Source organism: Lichenostomus cassidix, chromosome 5 (assembly GCF_008360975.1).
Source record: "Lichenostomus cassidix isolate B80296 chromosome 5, HeHo_3.0, whole genome shotgun sequence".
Lineage (NCBI taxonomy): Eukaryota > Metazoa > Chordata > Aves > Passeriformes > Meliphagidae > Lichenostomus > Lichenostomus cassidix.
This window is the reverse complement of record NC_139486.1, coordinates 32,827,932-32,846,334: the sequence shown is the minus strand read 5'-3', so window position 1 is coordinate 32,846,334 and position 18,403 is coordinate 32,827,932. Positions and strand designations below refer to the sequence as shown.

The window sequence follows — 18,403 nt, the reverse complement described above, 5'->3', positions numbered from 1 at the left end:
AAAGAATCCTCAGATTTCCTGCTAACTAGGAGCACCCCAAGCCAGGGCAGATGCCAGTCTGTGGTAGCCTGAACATAACTGGTTCCACTGTCCTAGGCACTAAGCAAATCCACAAATCACAACTCCTCCTGTAAAATATTTCACCAAAATAAAACAAAAAGTACACAATAAGACATAGAAAGGAATGTAGGATACAATTAGTGGGGCTACCACAAGCCACAGCACATCACTGCACAAGCTGGGGACTGTACAATTTAATGGTCACAAGACACTTGAGCATTTACAAAACAATTAAAACTGAAGCTTTTCGCAAGCACCCTATTTCCCAGCCACACCAAATTATTTGGTGTCTGGTAAGCAATACTGCACAAGAAGGTCTCAAGAGGGACATAAAGGAGAAAAGTGGTGCTTTATTGGGCAGCAATTCATGATAAAAGAATCAAGCTGAAAAGTGGCTGCATGACATTAGTGGGAGAAGCATCCAAATAGAAGGCCAAGACTGGATTCAGTAAGAAATGCATATTTGTGAAAAGCCTCAAGTAGATAATTGAACTCGGTGATACAAAACTTTTAATGGAGTGACAGTAATACTAACCAAAAGGCTCTAAACATGTGAGAGTTATTCAGTCTCCTGAGGAAAACAAATGACATTCATCACTGAGGTACTTACAATGGGATGGGCAGCAGCTTCCTGAAAATCAGAAACACAGCTGCCAGCTATGCAATTGTCTCAGGAGAGAGCAAACAATGCATGGAGACTGCACATGGATGACCATGCTTGCCCTAATGCTGCTCACACTGTGCTGTTTTGGGGAAAATAAGGAGCTTCTAAATTCAAAGTTTTGAAAATGCTTTCCATCATCAGCAAATTATATTTAAAATAGTCAAAACAGAAATAGTTCCTCCAATATAAAGTTATTAGGAAGCCTAAGCTAGGTCAGCACAGAATTTTTCCTTCTTTCTCTAGTAGGACCTTCTTTTCCAGCTTGCTGAGAAGAAAAAGGCAAGTCTATGGAAATTACACATGGGCCTTCAAGGAACACTCAGTCCCTTCCCTAACTGCCCTGCCTGTGTGCATAACCCTGCTGGCAACAAAGGGGCCAAGAGCACACTCCACCTACAGGAAACAGGCACAGGCCTAACGGGGGAAGTATATGAAGGACTGAGTTTCTCTACAGAAATCTGATTGCAGCAGCAAGTTCACTGGCAACACAAAGCTGGTAGGAGTGGCCAATACCCCAGAGGGCTGTGCAGCTCTTCAGAAGGATCTCAACAGGTTGGACAGATGGGCAGAGGAGAACTGCCTCAAATTCAACAAAGACAAATGCAGGGTCCTGCACCTGGGGAACAATAACTCCAAGAGGCAATGGGCAGAAACCGATGCACAGGAAGTGCCACCTGAACGTGAGGAAGAACTTCTTTACTGTGTGGGTGATCGAGCACTGGACAGATTGCCCACAGAGGTTGTGGAGTCTCCCTCACTGGAGATATTCAAGAACTGTCTGGATGCAATCCTGTGCCATGTGCTCTGGGATGACCCTGCTTGAGCAGGGAGGTTGGGCCGGATGACCCACTGTGGTCCCTTCTAACCTGACCCATTCTGTGGTCAGGGCAGGACTTTGACTTATGGCTGCAAGAAAGCACCAAGATTACACTTCAATATTTTAGAACTTCAACTCTGAAATGGATATTAATAATCCCCTAGGTTGAGGTAAGATACAGATAAAACTGATGCACCAGGCCAAGTAAGGAGAAAGGACTTACATACCAGACTGCCCCACTTCACATGAGACCTCTCTGTGCAAGAGGAACACTTCCATACTCACATTTGATTTTGCAGGTGATGCTTGGCAAGCAAGAGGGAAGTGATCAGAAAATGGGCTGATGGTAGACCAAGAAATAATGGCAGATTTGTCTCACACAAGCACTGCATGGGAGACCTCAGTGGACATCGTATTCATGCCTGATTAAGTTCTTGAGCACTGCCTGGCCCCTTTTTTTTCCTCAAAGCTCTCCTTTGTAGCTCTCCTTTCTGCCCATTTTCCTGCTACCAAGCCAAAGTGGGCTTAAAAAGTCTCTCACAGATTGCCTTTATTCCCTCTAATCCAGCAGAATTATTTACATGCTCTGGAACAGTGTAATGAGACTTCATCAAGAAACTCTGAATTAACTCTGAAGTGCTAATAAAAGAAAAACACAAATAAAAACCTCCATGAGGAGACAATCCCCCATATAAGTGATGTCCAAAGGCTATGAATTCTGCCAGCTACTTGATCCACTGCAGGTGAACCTGAGCAACTTACTCGTAGTGCCCAGTTATTTCTGCAAGTTAAAAAGTTAGGACACAGTATTATTTTACAAATTCATATTTCAAGTATTTACTAATATTTAGTTATGTAACATGCATGTTCATATTTCTAAGAAATTACTTAGATACACCTATAACCCTATGTTACATGTCACAATTACTCTTAAATTTGAAAAAGTGCAAAGGAGACACATACGCAGTAAGATATTTCAGTCTCTCCGAAGGACAGGACCATGAGTAGCAGACAATGGTGAAGTCAAGGGTACTTGCTTCTCCCTTCCCATAAGCTGTACTGCTAATGTTCTCCTTCCTCAGGTCCTTATTACCCAAACAGTATTTATGAAAAAGTAACTGTTCTTTGTGACTTTTTTAATTACTTTCATTGGCACATCATTGTAGCTACTGTGTTGTTCTTAAGACTGGGAGAATCAGATGCATATCTGCTCTTCTGCTTTAGCAAGGATTACAGTAGACATGAGAATGTGTTGGTGAAAATTTACATGCATTTTTGGGCAATATCTTTTAAAATGTAATTCTCCTTATTTTGCATTTTCCCTGTGAGTAAACACCTAGTAAGCATGCCTTTGCAACCATGGACAATATTCAATGAATATGCTGCATATCTGGCTTCAACATTTTCACAGAGGTCTCACACACCATTAGAAGTAAAGGTTTACAGAACAGTAGATGTGTACAGAACACAAGGTACTAGATTTGGCCCCAAGACATTAGTTCATCAGTGTTTAAAGATTTATACAGTAAAGTCTTAGTGGTACTTATGTGCTGAAGTCATAACTCTGAGGAGATATTCATCCTTCAGGTAACTGAGAGCCTCAATTAACTGTGGCTCAGAAAATAGGATTTCAACTGTACTGAAGTGTGGAAGAGCTCCAGCAGATCGATTAATCAAGCCCTGCAATGAAGCTAAAAGCATGCCACAGACGTCTCCAAATACAGACTCTCAGTGCTTTCAGGAAGGATCTGGAGCCCTGGGATTTTGGTCAGTTCTGAGTCATCTGTTTTTGCTGTTTCCTCGTCTGGACTCTATGTCCACCAGGATGTACATTGTCTCCCTTCCACATACTGCGGGGTAAGAAAGCACTTTCTTATCTGCATTTTCCCCTCCCTTCCCATAGAAGGCACATCATTTCCCTGCCACTCCTTATTTTCTTGTTCCCTTGCCCAGTTCACTCTGTACCTGCTGGCAGCCTCTGATCCCTGTCTATCTTTCAAATCTATTCCAAAGAGAATTGGGATACAGTAAAAAAGAATGACAACAAAAGGAGATTAAATGAATCCAATTACCAGACTAAACCAAAGGGATGGGGAAGTGTAGTTCTTACCAGCAATACCTCTGTGTGGGCTGCGCAGAAGGTACCATTTCAGTGGAAAGGAGAAAGGTGGGGTTTTCTTGGGAAGGAGGGTAGAGGGGGGGTGGCTTCTCAGGGAACAAAGAGAAAATATGAAGACATTGTTTAAAGAATAGCTTTCCAACTAAGGTGATCTCATGAATGGCAGAAGTGCAGAAAGTGGAGACTTTCCATGCCCTGCCTCACACATAGCTTCATGTTACATGGACACACCTTAGCCCACAGTGACCACTCCAACTTGAGAACAAATTAAGGCAGTAGCTCTTTACTTACAGTGACCAAGAGAGATGTTTCCTTTGTACATGACAGAATTTAAGACCCCCAAGACTCATGCAAGTAACAGACTTGAAAGACACTATGAAAAATGACAAAATCCAAACTTGACAACAAGTATTAAGGCCAAATCTCCCCAGCATCTCTTTCAGGTAAGGTCATGTCTGTCTCCAAATCTGTTGCTATAAGACTCCTATGCCTTACCCGCTGTCCTTCCCTGTTTGGAAAAGCAGCCATGAGTTCCCAACATTTGCTTGATACTACAGTTCTCAAAACAAGCAAGTGTCCAGCAAGAGCCCAAATGCCCCTGATATGGCTCCAGCACACAGCAGAGACTTTGAAGCCAGAACCCTCTTGTAGGAGCAGGCAGAGCTTCCCATTAACCCTGAAGGGGAGGAAGCCAGCATTATGGAAGGTCTGTCCCCAAGGAGATGGCAAAATCTGCTCTGACAATCTGTATCAGCGATCCTTCAGTTTTGGGTGCTTAGTTGCTGGATTCACCATTATCTTAACTTGGACAGTTGACTTCATTTTCTGCAGTGAGAGCAGAACTGAGTCCCTAGAACACAGTTTTCAAAAGGTGACACAGGTTCACACCCCGTGACTTCAGGCCTAGATCTGAGCACTCATAGTTCCCTGACGGGCAACTGACTAGTCTCCTCTGACTACAGCTGATACTACCTTGGTTCTTTTCCTACTGTTTCTGAGCTTGTTACTGCCTCTCTCTCAAATTACAGAATTGGACTCTTCTGTAGTTTGGATTGGACCATAGACATCTGCTTTAATGAAGGCAAATCAACCTGCTATGTCTACATAAATTTGAATTCTATCTACAGCTGTATAGATATATAAAGATATAGAGACACCTTTATATTTTGTCTTATTTTATTTATTGATTTGTCCTCTTTTCCCCTCTACTCAAAGAGGATGAATTTATTTTTCTTAAAACTGCCTCTTTTGACTGTGTTCATTTTTGCGCTGAGGTGAGCTTTTATAAACACTACTATCGGATTTAGATTCATATCTTCAACCTGCCAGTCATTTATCACAGCTTCACAAAGTGTACTCACTTCAGCCTTTACAGAGCCACTCTGGAAATAGATCCATTTTATATTATGTTTATTCTTCCACATTTCCTTTTGTGACTGCAGTATGTCCAGATGACCATGTCCTGCTGAACAGTCTCCCAGTAAAACCAGCAGATTCATTGCTCCAATACTGGAAAGAATTTTCAATATTTGTCTGTATTTGTTAGTCAACCTAAGTGTAATACTTTGGGTTCTTTAAGACAGAAAAGTCTGTATGTATGTGCACAGGGCTGCTTCAGGATATCCTAAATGCCTGAAGTCCAGGAATTTATCTTTCATAGTACAGCAAGCCCAGAATGCTTCATGAAATAAAGCAATACCATAGCTTCAGACTGCTTTAGAGATCTATCCATTTATGGCTGAGACCCCACTCACATTCACCCCTTTTCTGAGATCCAATCTACACATTCAGCCTTCCGAAAAATTCTAAACCATCTCTTGTGAATAACAGCTAACATGCATTGGCTTCAGGACTCAAGGAGTTTAACTGCATCATATTACCGCCTATTTGCTAAACACCTGAAAAAGGAATTAAGCTTCCACCTTAGAAAAGAAAATCTTTAAGAACTGCTAACTCTAATCCTAAATTCAGCAAGGATGTAAAAATACTACTCACCTCTTCATTCAACTGTCAATCTGCACAGAAGACATTTTCCGCTCTCAGCTGCAGAAAGATGGCACAGTTGCAAAAGGTCAAAGCACAATGATAAAAGGAGACTTGAATTTGAGTCCACACATACAGCTACTGCAACAGAACACAGAGCAATTTTCTTGCTTGTGTGTTTGTATTTACTCTGTGTTACATGCTTCAAAAAAGAAAATGTTCCAAAACATACACAACTCTTTTCTTGCACATAATCATTTAATTCCTAGTGATTGACAAAACATCTTCATAATTGAAACACGGGCACTAATTGGACAAGATCCTTGGCCGTCTCAGAAGGGAGATGAGATAACAATGTATTCTTTTACTTGGCTCTGGAAAATGCTTTTTCCGGAACAGATAACTCATGTTGATGCATAATGCAGAAAGTTCATGTTCTCACTATCAGAGTTTCTCTTTCCTTTATGAAAGCATTGATGTTTCTCTGGACAATCCAGACTTTACATTTCATTGATACTGAATTCCCTTTACAAAAGTATTTGTGATGGTCATACAGGGGCCTTAGGAACATGTGAAGACACAGGTGTGAAGAAGGAGGAGTTGGTGGCCCAGTGTCTCCATCCAGCTGGGGTTGTGATGTGTACAATCTTTCCCCACTGCTGGGTGCCACAAGAAAATGCTCACGCCAGGAAGAATCAGCTGCTGCAGATCCAGACTATGTTTTTAGTAACTTTGATCTTACTGCTTTGGTCAGATCAGAGACAGAAACATGATACTCAACTTCAAACAGCTTCAAACCCAAAAATGGCCTGAGTATCTGTAATTTACTGGCCCCCTTCCACCTCCCTCTCAATATCAGCTGATTCTGTAAAACCTATCACGTCTCCTTAGAAAAGGGAATATTGAGCTGCACAGACCACCTGGTTCCCAGAAGAGGCTTATTTTTCAAGTCTCATTGCAGCCTAGTAGCTGAATACTATGAAACACAGGACACTCTCAGCTGAAACACTGGAAGAGTCATTTCCACCAGACAGGAATATGTAAGAGGAAGTGGTAAGACCACAACTTCTCAGCCATGAGGTTCAGTTCATTCTTAACACCTCCTGTACTTAGTTTCTCTTTTTGCCAAGTACCAAGCTTCCACTAATTTCTGTCAATTCGTCAGAGGAAGTTTATTGCACTCAGCACCTGGTTGGAAAATCTCAAGTTTCCCCATGGGGCCTGGCAAGCACAACCAGAAAAGAAAATAACCATGGCTGTGTCATCCACTGCAGCATGGAGACAAACCTGCCATCCTGGAGTCTCATCCAAAGGCAGTAGAGGCTTTTCAATGGATGGATAATTCAACTGGCTTCCTTCCATTGAGCTGTAACCTTAAGGATTTACCTAGCTACCTTTTAATTGTCTTTTTGTATTTAGACAGGGGAGACAAGAATAAGTGAATCTCAGAATAGTTTGGGATGGGAGGGACCCCATCATCCAGTTCCAGCTAGCCTGCCATGGGCAGGGACAACTTTCTCTGGACCAGGTTGCTCAGGGCCCCATCCAAACTGGCCTTGAACACTTCCAGGGATGGAGCATCCACAAATTCTCTAGGTACTTGTTCCAGTGCCTTACCACCCTCACAGTAAAGAATTTCTTCCTAATATCTGATCTAAACCTACTCTCTTTCAGTTTAAAGCCATCACTCCTTGGCCTATCACTTATATGCACTCGTAAAAATTCCCTTTCCATCTCTCTTGTAGCCTTCTTTAGGTACTAGAAGCTGCTATAGGGTTTCCTTCTCAAAACCTCTTGTTGTCCAGGCTGAACACAGCAGCTCTCTCAGGCTGTCTTCACAGGACAGGTGCTCCAGCCCTGTAATCAACTTGGTGGCCTTCCCCTGGACTCATTCCAATGGATCTATGTCCTTCTTGTGCTGGGGACCCCAGAGCTGGATGCAGCACTCCAAGTGGAGTCTTATGAGGGCAGAGGGTCCCGGTACAGACCCCTGAGAGACACCATTTGTCCCTTGAAGTCCATTGGGACTCTGGCTATTGACCACTGCCCTTTGGATGCAACAGTCCAAACAATCCTGTATTCACTGAACAGTCTACCCATCAAACCCATGTCTCTCCAATTTAGAGAGAAGGATGTTGTGCAAGATCTGGTCAAAGGCTTTACAGAAGTCCAGATAAATGACACCTGCACCCTTCCACTGATGGAGTCACTCCATCACAGAAGGCCACTGGGCCGGTCAAGCAGGACTTGCCCTTGGTGAAGCTGTGCTGCCTGTCTTGACTCACACAAGAGTGTCCTACCCCATTATTGACTGGCCACAGAGTTCCCAAACTGGCAGGGCTTTCCCAGGGTCACATTATTTTCTGCCCAGCTCATCATCTGTGGTGCCCTTAATACCCAACTTATGTTTTCAGCTTTCATTCTACCATCTCAAGAAAAGTTTAAAGATACACTCCAAACAACTCTAGGAGTTGTTTGTGGTTATTCTAGGAGGCACAGTGGTTATTTAAGCAGCGAGGAACTGATTCCTCCTTTGAGCAGACACTGAAGTCTCATTGACTGAAACGCACCTCTGACAGTGACTTGTTTGTTTGCCTCTAGTAATCTGCCTTACACTATTGCTGCAACATGATACCATTCTAACAAATCAATTATTTGCCTGACATGGTTTTACTAGACTTTGAATTTCATATAAACACTCATACAGACATGCATGCAGAGGCCCTTCCTAACAAGCTTCATTTGCCTACAGGCTCCCATCTGTAGTTTCTGGAGCCTGTGAAGATAGCTAGGGATGGGCACATTCTGAAGACAAAAGTGGAGTTTGATCATTCCTGATGCTATCTTTCCTGCATCTTTCCAGTACCTACTTAGAGGTGCTTAAAGCATGTATAACACTGATTTATTCACCTCGGTGAAACACTTGAGGTTACATAGGGTAATTTCAGGTCTCATCAAACAAGATTTTTTTCTTTATCTTGCTTTTCTTCTGGGCAACAATAGGCATCTCATGCCTCCGGGCAAAATGCCAGCAGAATAAAGATGCCAGTTCTCATCTGTGAGTTGGGAACTGTCTTGTGTTAAGACTAGAAAAGAATTCCTCAGTTTTAAGTAAAATAGTTTGATACTGCTCACACTGGACACCAAAAATAACCCTCTTCAAAAACCCCCAACCTTAAATTGTTTTTTTAAGTACCTTTTAAATCTGCTCAACAAACAAGAGCATCAGGTGACCCATAGCAAATTGAACCAGAGAGACACCATATGTTATCTTGCACATGTTTATGTATGGATGCTTAAGAGCTGTCATTTGCATGCCTGAATTGTGCATCTACTATTGGCAGTCCTGGAGACACACACTCTGGTCAGTTGTCTATTCCTTTTTAGATGTACACAAACCTGCAGCATACAAGGACTTCTGTGACAATCAGCAGGTATTAAGCAATACACTGCTGGTAGAATGAGTAAGAATGTAAGTTTTTGTCTCCTGCTAAAACAATCTAAATATCATTCCATAATATGTGTAGTCTGGATACATGCAACAACAAACCCATCACATTACACATAGACCAAACGGCACTATCTGCACAACAGTTCATAGCAATGCCAAAGTGTTCAAAGTGTTCAAAGTGTTAACATTTTCAAGTGTGCTTGTTGTGCATAGGCTTGTACTAACTTAGAACCTAGATTATACTGCAGCTAAGCAACTTGCTTCACTGTATCTTCACCGTGCCTAAGAGTTCCCACAGCTGTAAAGATATGCAAAGTGAACTTAAATATTACATATGCAAAGTGAACTTATAAATAATTGTGCCTCAGCCAAGGCAGTGCTGCATGTGTGGCATACAGATAAAAGTTCTAGCAGTGCACATGTGTGCCTGAAAATAAATGGAGGGTGACTTTTGCGATCCCATGCTGATAATAGTTTTCTTGGGTATTTCTTAAGTCTAAGTCACTCTTCTGAGTCATCTGCACTTAGACACTCTGGCAGCACAGTGCAAGATGGGAAGTTTTGCACTGCATCCACAGCATTGACAGATCTTCATTCCTTCTCCTGCTGGGTTTACGATGACAAGTATATGAAATAATAAGGAGCATCTTCTTATGTATGGAAGTAGCCTCCTTTCAGCAGCCTCCCCTCACCATTTTTCCTTTAGAGCCACAGCATGTAAAAAGTTCCAAGAGTCTGGCTAAGAGCATACTGGACATCAGAGGATGCTGAAAAAATGTGAAACTCTTCTACAGAGCTGCATGAAGGCTCAGCAGTCAAAAAGCAGTGGATGTTAGAGATCCACTACAACTTCCCTCCTGGGAGTACTAAAACATCATCTAGACTACAGTAGCTCTACCAAAGCAATTCTAAAAGGCATTGAGACTGATAGATAACAAAAAGAATAAAAATTTTCAGTTCCCCTGAAGTTGCTAGATAAAGCTTAAAGACTAGCTAGCAAAAAAAGATAAAAGAATGCAAAAGTATGCACACAAGGATGAAAAATGTATCTGGAACCAGCAGATAAACAGAAAATGAGGAATACAGTGGGGGTTTTGGCAAATTATGTAACAAGAAGCAACATGCACGCCCAAAGAAAAGTTCAAGGAATGTTCACCTGTCCTATTGGGCTACTCAGTGAGTATTACCACCAGAGACCCCTTTAGATGACCCTCCAGGACCATAAAAAGACTCCCAGTAGGAGGCAGATGCATGCAAATTAGTTCTAGGGAAAGTGATGTTTATGTATTAGTTAGGAAGTACACTGTAATGAATATGTATAATCATGATGGAATAAATACCATGTTGTAAAGTTTCACAACACACATTCAGTTAGAGGAAATAGCCCCTGAAAATGTCCAGCACTGTAATAAAGAATGCCTGCTTTCTAACATTTCAAATTGTGTTAGAAAGTTTATTTTCTGGCCGATTGCAGTATCACTACAACAAGGAAGTAAGCAAGCAGAAGACAGGACTCAAATGGAGAAGCAAAAGGACCTTCCTAAGTCAGTACCAAGCTGGCTCCACGCATGGGGTTGTTGAGCAGCTGTGTTGTCTCACAAAGAAATATGCAAACTGATGGAAGTCTTGTAGTGAGCTATGCTGGCCCTAAGAGAGGCACAAGGGGCAAATAATGCAGTGAACTAACACAGGACGGATGAAACCTCTGCTTTATTACTAGGCTTGCCATGATCTACAATATGACCTTGGACATGTCACTCCACTCCTCTGTGCCTCTGACTGCCATCTGGCTGATTAGTCTAAACTATTCGGTGTGAGGGCTGCATCTCATTATAGATTGGTCTGGCAAGTAGCACAAATAGTTACCTATACTGACAAAAGTCATCAGGCAAAACTGAAATACAAAGAGCAACTGCATCCAGTCACTTGGAGAAATGCCAAATTGAGGTGCAGTCAAAAAGGCTGCACAACTAGGCAGCTCTTAGCACCAGTATCATTTGCTCAGTCATCTGTGTCACATGGATTCCCAAGTTTACCAAAATATTTCTTTCAGGGAGCCTGAAGGTGCATCTCTAAGCCAGAAACAAGCATTTGTATTTAACAGCATATTCAATAAGCTTTTCTGTACAGCACTTAAGAATGAGTAATTAAAGGAAATATTTCTGCAGTAGAGCTTCTCATTAGCAACCTAATTAGCCTTCTGAAAATAATTAACATTCCTTTCTATAAAGGGAACAGATAACCCATTACATCCATTAGATAAACAAAACAAATGCTGAAGGTAAGGGAGATTTGTTCATGGAGACAGCAAGAAAGCATCCAGCAGCAGTACAAGTAAAAATGGTGATGAGGCACAAATGCCTGTGAACCATGAAGACTGGACAATGCAAGTGTGTGTGTAGGACTAGCATATGCATAACTGCCTGTGTGCATCCAGCATTCACATTGAGCATTTTCTTCCCTGCGCCTCTAGGACCCACTGGTAATCTCATCACTGAGATGCTGAAAAATTCCACCTCCAACTTGTTTGGAAAGCCAGAATTAATCAACCATTCACAGTCACAAACAGCTCTCTCCATATGCAAAATTTCCCCAAGGGTTATGTATTTTCACTATTAAAACACTCACAAAATGCCCATTAAAATAAAGCATGATTTAATGTCAGATACAGGGACAAGTGAGTTGATTGCTATGAATAGCACGAAGTACACCTGCCAAGTTTCACAGGGTGGCCCTTGATCAGTTAGTGTGCCCCACAAGAGTTGTGCATATGTTTCCTGACCAGTGCATGTTTGAAATCAGTGTGGCTGCAGTCACAAGCCCCAGTGTTGTGCGATGTATGTGTATATAGAGATGACAGAAAGCAAAGGACAGAGGTCAATATATCACTGCCTGGTGAACTGTGGTATCAATATAGTTTGATGCACTGTTTCAGTGCAGAACAACAGATAAAGGAGAAATAAGCTGAGCTTCTAAACATCTACGTATTCAGGTAACATAGCAAACATAGGAAATCACGAAGATGCAGCTGCATTTTAAGCCAGTCCCATGTTTGATACATATTTACATTTCCCTGGCAGGAAAGCTTAACACTCATAGCCTCCAAGTGTGATTGCAGTGAGGGCAAAGCTCAGCCCCACAAAAGCTTCCATAGCTACATCACTATGGAAACCACAAATCCATTGCCTGCTCTGTTTGTCTACTTCTTTCACTGATTGAAAACAAAGAAAAGGTATGCTTCCAGTTTTACCACCTTTTCACCTTGGTCAAGACCACAGGATGACAAACACATTTTACCTTCTTCAGAAGCAACCCTTTCTTCCTTGACAGCTCTCTCTGTGAAACCTACCCAACCTACTCAAGCCAGCTGGGCAGCCGTCCCACTCAGGATGCTTCCACCAGTTTTTTTAGTGAGGACTCTTCAAACACAGTCTGGGATTTTATCTTAGCCTCCACAGCTTCCCTCAGCTTCTGGACAAGGACAACTCCAAAGGTGGCTCACTCTAGGGCATATCCAGCTAGCTTACATCATGAAAAGCTGAAAACTGCTCTGAACACAAGCTACAGTATCTTGTTTTGACTGAAGTAACAATCTCTTCCTTTCCAAAAAGCCCTTTAAGAGCATTTGAAGTGGTCTCAAAATGGAGTAGGGCATATTACAAGACAGCTTTAAATGCAAAGGTTGAACTTTTGCTTTAAGAAGATAATCTTTTACACAGCTGTTGCTAGTTACAGGTAGCATTTCCCATGCTAAAAATCAGAATACTCAGCAAGAGCCTAATAGCCAAGAGCACCTCTGAGAGATGCAGAAGAGAAATGGGGGAAAACGCTCAGAAATCTGCAATATGGCATGCAGCCTTGGTAGCAAAATAGCTGAAAGAATCTTCATACCAACCAATGGGAAGAAAAAAGCAAAAAAATAGTTAAAACCCCTCTGAAAAGAAGTATGTGCATTTTATGCTGAAGAACAGCCTCTGAACAAACCTTCAGCAACACCTTCTCTCACCCTGAGCACCTCTTACCTGAGCTCACAGCAGGAAGAGGTCATGGAAGAGCTGGAGGAGAATTGAGTCTCTGCAGCTCCCTAAGTCTTCAGTGCCTCTCAAATTCAACTGCCAATTGACAGCCATTACATAGACAAATGCCTACTAGTAAATGAGTTGAGCAAAACTATGTGTTACAGATGTTTCCAAACAGCCATTTAAATATATTCATCTCCACTAAAGCACTTTTACACGGACAGAAAAATCCTGCCTGCTCTCAGGGAACTTTCAGCAGAGGACACTTTGGCTTCTCAGCAAGACAGAGCTGGGAACAAACTGACATAATGTAAGCTTTCTTAAAAAAAACAAAGCAATGCTACACAAAAGACAAGGCTCCCCCACCTCCCTTTTGCGAAGTGGGCCATCTTTCTCCTAACTCATTGCCCTCACCTCACAGACAATTCCAGGATGGCATTACCAGATATGTTCCAGGTTCACTGGTGTTACAAGTATTCCTGCCAACAGCGCACGGGATGATCAGAGGTTACTTCTGTGTCCTCAAGGATGTCACAACAATGCCCAAGCCAGTTTAATGAAGGACAAGCTCAACAGAGTGGTGATCACAGTCTGCAGGGTCGTGTCCCCACACCTTTGAAAGCAGATCTGTCTGCATCACCAGCAGACAACATCCCGAACAGCCTGAGAGGATGGAACATACAGGAGGCATTGGAGGAATGAATAATTCATAGTTTTGTTCTGCTGCCAATGAATCTATGTTTTCTTGTGCCCATACAGTGCTCAGCTTTTGTTTTAACAGTAATAGGAGACTTCTGCACTTCCTTTGATGTTTCTTGGGGATGGGCAAGAAGCAGCATTTGCTCTACTCATAGCAATAGCACCATGCACCAGACACTTGCAAGACACAGCTTTCTTCAGAAATACTCATGGCTGCATCACTGACATAACAGCTGGACTCATACAATGCTCAGTCCATCACCAGCTGCCTTTTCAGAAAGCTGCTGACACCTGCTTTGTCATAAGATGCAGCACTGGTCTACACTTTGCTGCTCAACAGATGACACTTGTTGACCAACTGAAGCCCTGTAATCAGCTACACAATGGGCAGCAAAGTCACAGCTGGAGCTCTGGGCCACAGCTGACCCTGCTTATCCACACTGTTACCATTACCAAAATTAAGTTTACTGCTTTCCTTCAGCAGCTGACTGGGTCTGCTCCCCAGTCTCAGAGAGAGTCCATTAGCAAAATTACCCAGAGGAGTGGGACAGCAGAATAGCCCAAAACAAGATCTCTTGGGCACTACAACTAGGAGAGGGTAATGAGACACCTGAGACAGGACAGGCTGAGGAATGAAGATGCTACAAGTATCTGAAGTTTATACATGTAGCATCTACACATTCAAAGGGAGCTGCTAGTTAGAAATACAATACGGTGCACAACCTACCCATGAAAGCTGATCCACAAAAGGGAAAACAATATTGTAGTCTGAACCACACCACATACTGCAGACACATAGAGCATGTCAAAAATGCTGCAGGGTCTGAAAATTGTTCTCATCCCACAATGTCCACCCCACTGACCAGAATCAATATAAAGTTTTGCTCTGGGATATAAATCACCCTTCCAAATTGATAGCATTTTACAGGCACTCTGTGGAAGGGTAACTGATTGCCACAGCATACAGGAGTGCAGCTAGAGGAGGCTAAAAAAATTAGTAGAGTAACACACTGGTGAATCAGGTGCAGAGACTGCACTGCTTGTTAGGGCCAGGAATAGATTCCCCATCATGCGACTCACACCTGTGCTTTCACAGGAGAGAGCAACCCTCTGCTCTTTACCTACTGCTCTGGTTTAGCTCAGAGATACTGCTCCACTGTCCTGATTGTTTTAACTGCCTAAGGCTATCAGAGTGTGGGATTTTAAAGAGACGGTAAGACCAAAAAGTTTGGATGTATAAATTACAAGCAATCAGAATGATGTGGCTCACAGCAGACAGAAATCAAGGGTGATGTGTGCAAATGGTGATCTTATACCTCCAGAAAACAACTTGAAGCTTAAACCTATGGAAATAATTTTGCAGTCTACATATTTAAATTTCAAAAGTCCCATCTACAATGCAGTCAGCTCTGTACTCAGAGAACTGATCTGTTTTTCTGGTCTACAAGTGCAGTCCCACCAGTTTTACCCTCCAGACCCTACCTCTTCCAGCGAGGGATCCTGGAGCTCTCCCACTTTCTGGCCAGCTCCTAATTCACAGCATCCGCAGGTAGACCAGGTTGCATCCAGCAAGTCCAAGCCGTTTCAGATGCCAGTTGTTTTCAGCCCAGGTGTGTGCGACCAACAGCTAATACAGCAACCAGCCAGCCTTCCTAAACCAAAGAAGTACAGTTTAATCTTGATACAGTACAGCGCAAGAGAGGCTTTAAACACTGAACAAGCTGTGTGTATGGATAGCTTAGCTCAAGTACATTGGGCCCTGGAAGACCTGACTTCTTCGGAGCTCCCAGATGGCACCTGTACCTGCCCCTTGCCCACAGTGCACCCTGACCGCTGCCTCTCCTCCGGTGAGGCTGAGCCTTTCTGCTCTTCGCTGTCCTGGATCTCAGCCACAGCAAACACACGGAGCAACTTCACTGGAGTCAGCGACCAAAGGTTCATTGCTACCATCTCAGCTGAGGTCTCAGTTAACCCTTGAAGAGTCTGCTAGAAATTGCTTTACCTCTATTTTCCCTATCAATGTCTCTGTCTCTTAAGTAAGCTGACACCTTTTCACCCCCACCCTGTCTCTCCCAACACTGTCTCCTTATCTTCCCCAACCTCATCTCATCCTCACTTCTTCAAGCATCACACTTTTCTTCTCTCTTCCCCACTCCAGGACAGAATGTGGACTTCATGTAAGCAGGCCCTTCCCACTGCCACCCACCCAGCACCCCAGCCTGTTCCTGGGGGCACTGCCACTGATTCTTATCCCCTCTCCACTGACCCAACTGCCTTTCACCTCCATGTTGGGCTCAGGCAGCACAGCTGCATGATCCAAGCAAGTGGAACCCATGAGCTGGGGCTCTCCTTCTCTTCAAATGCTGACATTTAGGATGCCACGTTCCTGATTTTCACAGAACTCATGCCTCAAGGTGACAGCTTCAACATACCAGTATCTAAAACCTTACTTACGTCAGCCTCACAGATCTTACAATCCAAGGTCTTGTCTATACACAGCATTTTTCTGGATTAATTGCATATGAACAAGTTAAAGCAAGGACATTTATGTCTCAGACTGTGTAATAAATGAGTTCTCCATGTTATCCTAATGCATCTCAGCATTTTTGAGCACCAAAATCCAAGAGGAATTCGAGACATGTTTTCCTTAAAAAACAAAACAAAACAAAACCCAAACCTACACTGGTTTTATTGAGATGACACTGAACTACAAAACCATTTCAATTAAAAATGCAGATTAAATAACTAATCCTGCCCCAAAAAAATCTTTCCAACAAGATTAATGGAGCAATGAATAGCATAAACGCACTAATTAAATCAATGTAATATGGTATTATTGAGACACATCCAGCACCTTTTGCCCATGTACTGAAGCTTGGATCTACTTTGGAGTCTCTCTTGTCATGAGAAATAGTTGCTATTTTACCAGTTACGTATTTGTATATCAGACTGCGAAAGAGCTTGTTTGTTGTCTTTTTTTTTGGTATAAATTGTTGTCACATCGATGTTCCTAAAAAATATTTGCACATCATCTATTTTCTTTATATGCATTTTGCCACAGTTGGATATTTGCCACAGGTTTCTACTGAACTATTTATAAGACATATGCAAACAAAATTTCAAAAGGCATTTTCCTAGAATCACAAGAACACTGAGAATGCTTTTTTACATAGTCAGACCTACTTGTCTGTAATTTGATATGCAAAAGACTGAGGAACAAAATCATACAAAATAAGCAACTGCAACACACTTCCAACTCCTTCAATGCAGAAATACAAGCATTACAAAAAGCTTCAAGCCAGCTTAACTTTAACACAACACAGTCCTGCTCAATCCATCCCTTTCCCTGGCACCAGCTCTCAGGCCACCCATGGGGCTTCACCTGGAGCCAGACCAAGGAACTCATCAGCCATCCGAATGCTACCCTATGCTACCCTAAAGCCTGCTAGTTTTCAGCTCTATCATCATCATCATTGTCATCTCTCAGATTTGGCTCACAGCACACAGCCCAGCAAGAAGTTCCCTTTTCACGGAACACGTCATTACATTGAACTCAAAGTGCTGGAGAAACCATACCTTTGGTTACAAATGTATCTACACAAAATACTCATTGAAGAAAATCTTCACTAGCATAGACTATGTCATAATGCACGTGAGCAGGGCAGTAGAGCTGAAGAGAAAAGTTTGACCTTAAGGCTCACATGATTAATACAAAACTTAAGCTGTTCAGAAAAGGGGATTTGTTTTTCCTTTTGTATACAAATAGACTTTCTGTGTCAACATACTAATGATTAAAAATGTGTAGTGTTTGTAGTAAGGGAAAAATCAAACAAGAAAACCAGTCAGAGAAGTGCGAACATTCAATTGCATATACAAAAATAGTTAAAAACTAAAATCTCAGACCTCCCAAAACAACACTTCCTGCTCTGACTGTTCCTCTGACACAGGCACCAACATTCCTAGTGTCAGCAGACTGGGGACTGTCCATGAGCATAATGTAGCAGAACTGTTCATCAAATGAGCATACAAAGAAAAGCAAACAAAAAGGAAAGCAAATTCCTAACTGGAAAGTGGTTAGTTGTGCATTCCTTCAACTATCTATTTTAGTGTTTACACTCCTTCATTATTTCCACAGTTCTCTACAAAAAAAAAGCTCAGGTCCATGCAACTACCCAGTGATAAGTTCTGCAGCAGAAAAATCAAGTCACAACATTGCTCCGTGACTTATCTGGGATTCTCCTGGGAAGAAAGTGCCAAATTTGGAAATAGAAAGTGAGCATGTGTCTTCTCAGAAACTCCCCCTGTTCTGGCAGGACTTAAACAGAGGATGATGCAGATTTCCCTTTCAACTGAAGTCCCACCATATCTCTTGATGAGGACTTCTGAACCTCTTCCTACACTGGACTGAAATACTGCAAAGGGATATGTAGGACACAGTCCCCCACCTCCTGAAATACAAATGCTTTTTGTTCCTTCTGGAACACCAACCAAATAATTGAAAAACCAACTCTGGAAAACAATAACTTGCAGTTACCCGAGAAAAAAAAAGTGATTTCAAGGCTATGTGCATCCTTTCTCCTATCTAAGTGGG

General features: G+C 42.3%; 2 protein-coding genes across 7 annotated transcripts in view; both read right to left on the bottom strand.

Annotated features, from left to right (window-relative positions):
* The window catches only part of RAD51B (RAD51 paralog B), a 411,052-nt gene extending 395,682 nt beyond the window's left edge, over positions 1–15,370 (bottom strand). For all 3 annotated transcript variants that reach the window (XR_014852614.1, XM_085062131.1, XM_085062135.1), the window contains exon 1: positions 15,295–15,370. The gene's annotated coding sequence lies outside the window, so the exon portion shown is untranslated. The remainder of the gene's footprint in view (positions 1–15,294) is intronic.
* Positions 1–18,403, bottom strand: part of TMEM229B (transmembrane protein 229B) — a 32,781-nt gene that overhangs the window by 6,522 nt on the left and 7,856 nt on the right. The window contains exons 1-2 of one of the 4 annotated variants that reach the window (XM_085062138.1): positions 15,295–15,370; positions 5,656–5,784 (exon numbers count right to left, since the gene is read on the bottom strand). The exons of 1 other annotated variant lie outside the window; for it this stretch is intronic. The gene's annotated coding sequence lies outside the window, so the exon portion shown is untranslated. Of the gene's footprint in view, positions 1–5,655; positions 5,785–13,116; positions 13,126–15,294; positions 15,430–18,403 lie in introns of those variants that run through there. 2 more of the 4 variants (XM_085062137.1, XM_085062139.1) reach the window with 2 other exon arrangements.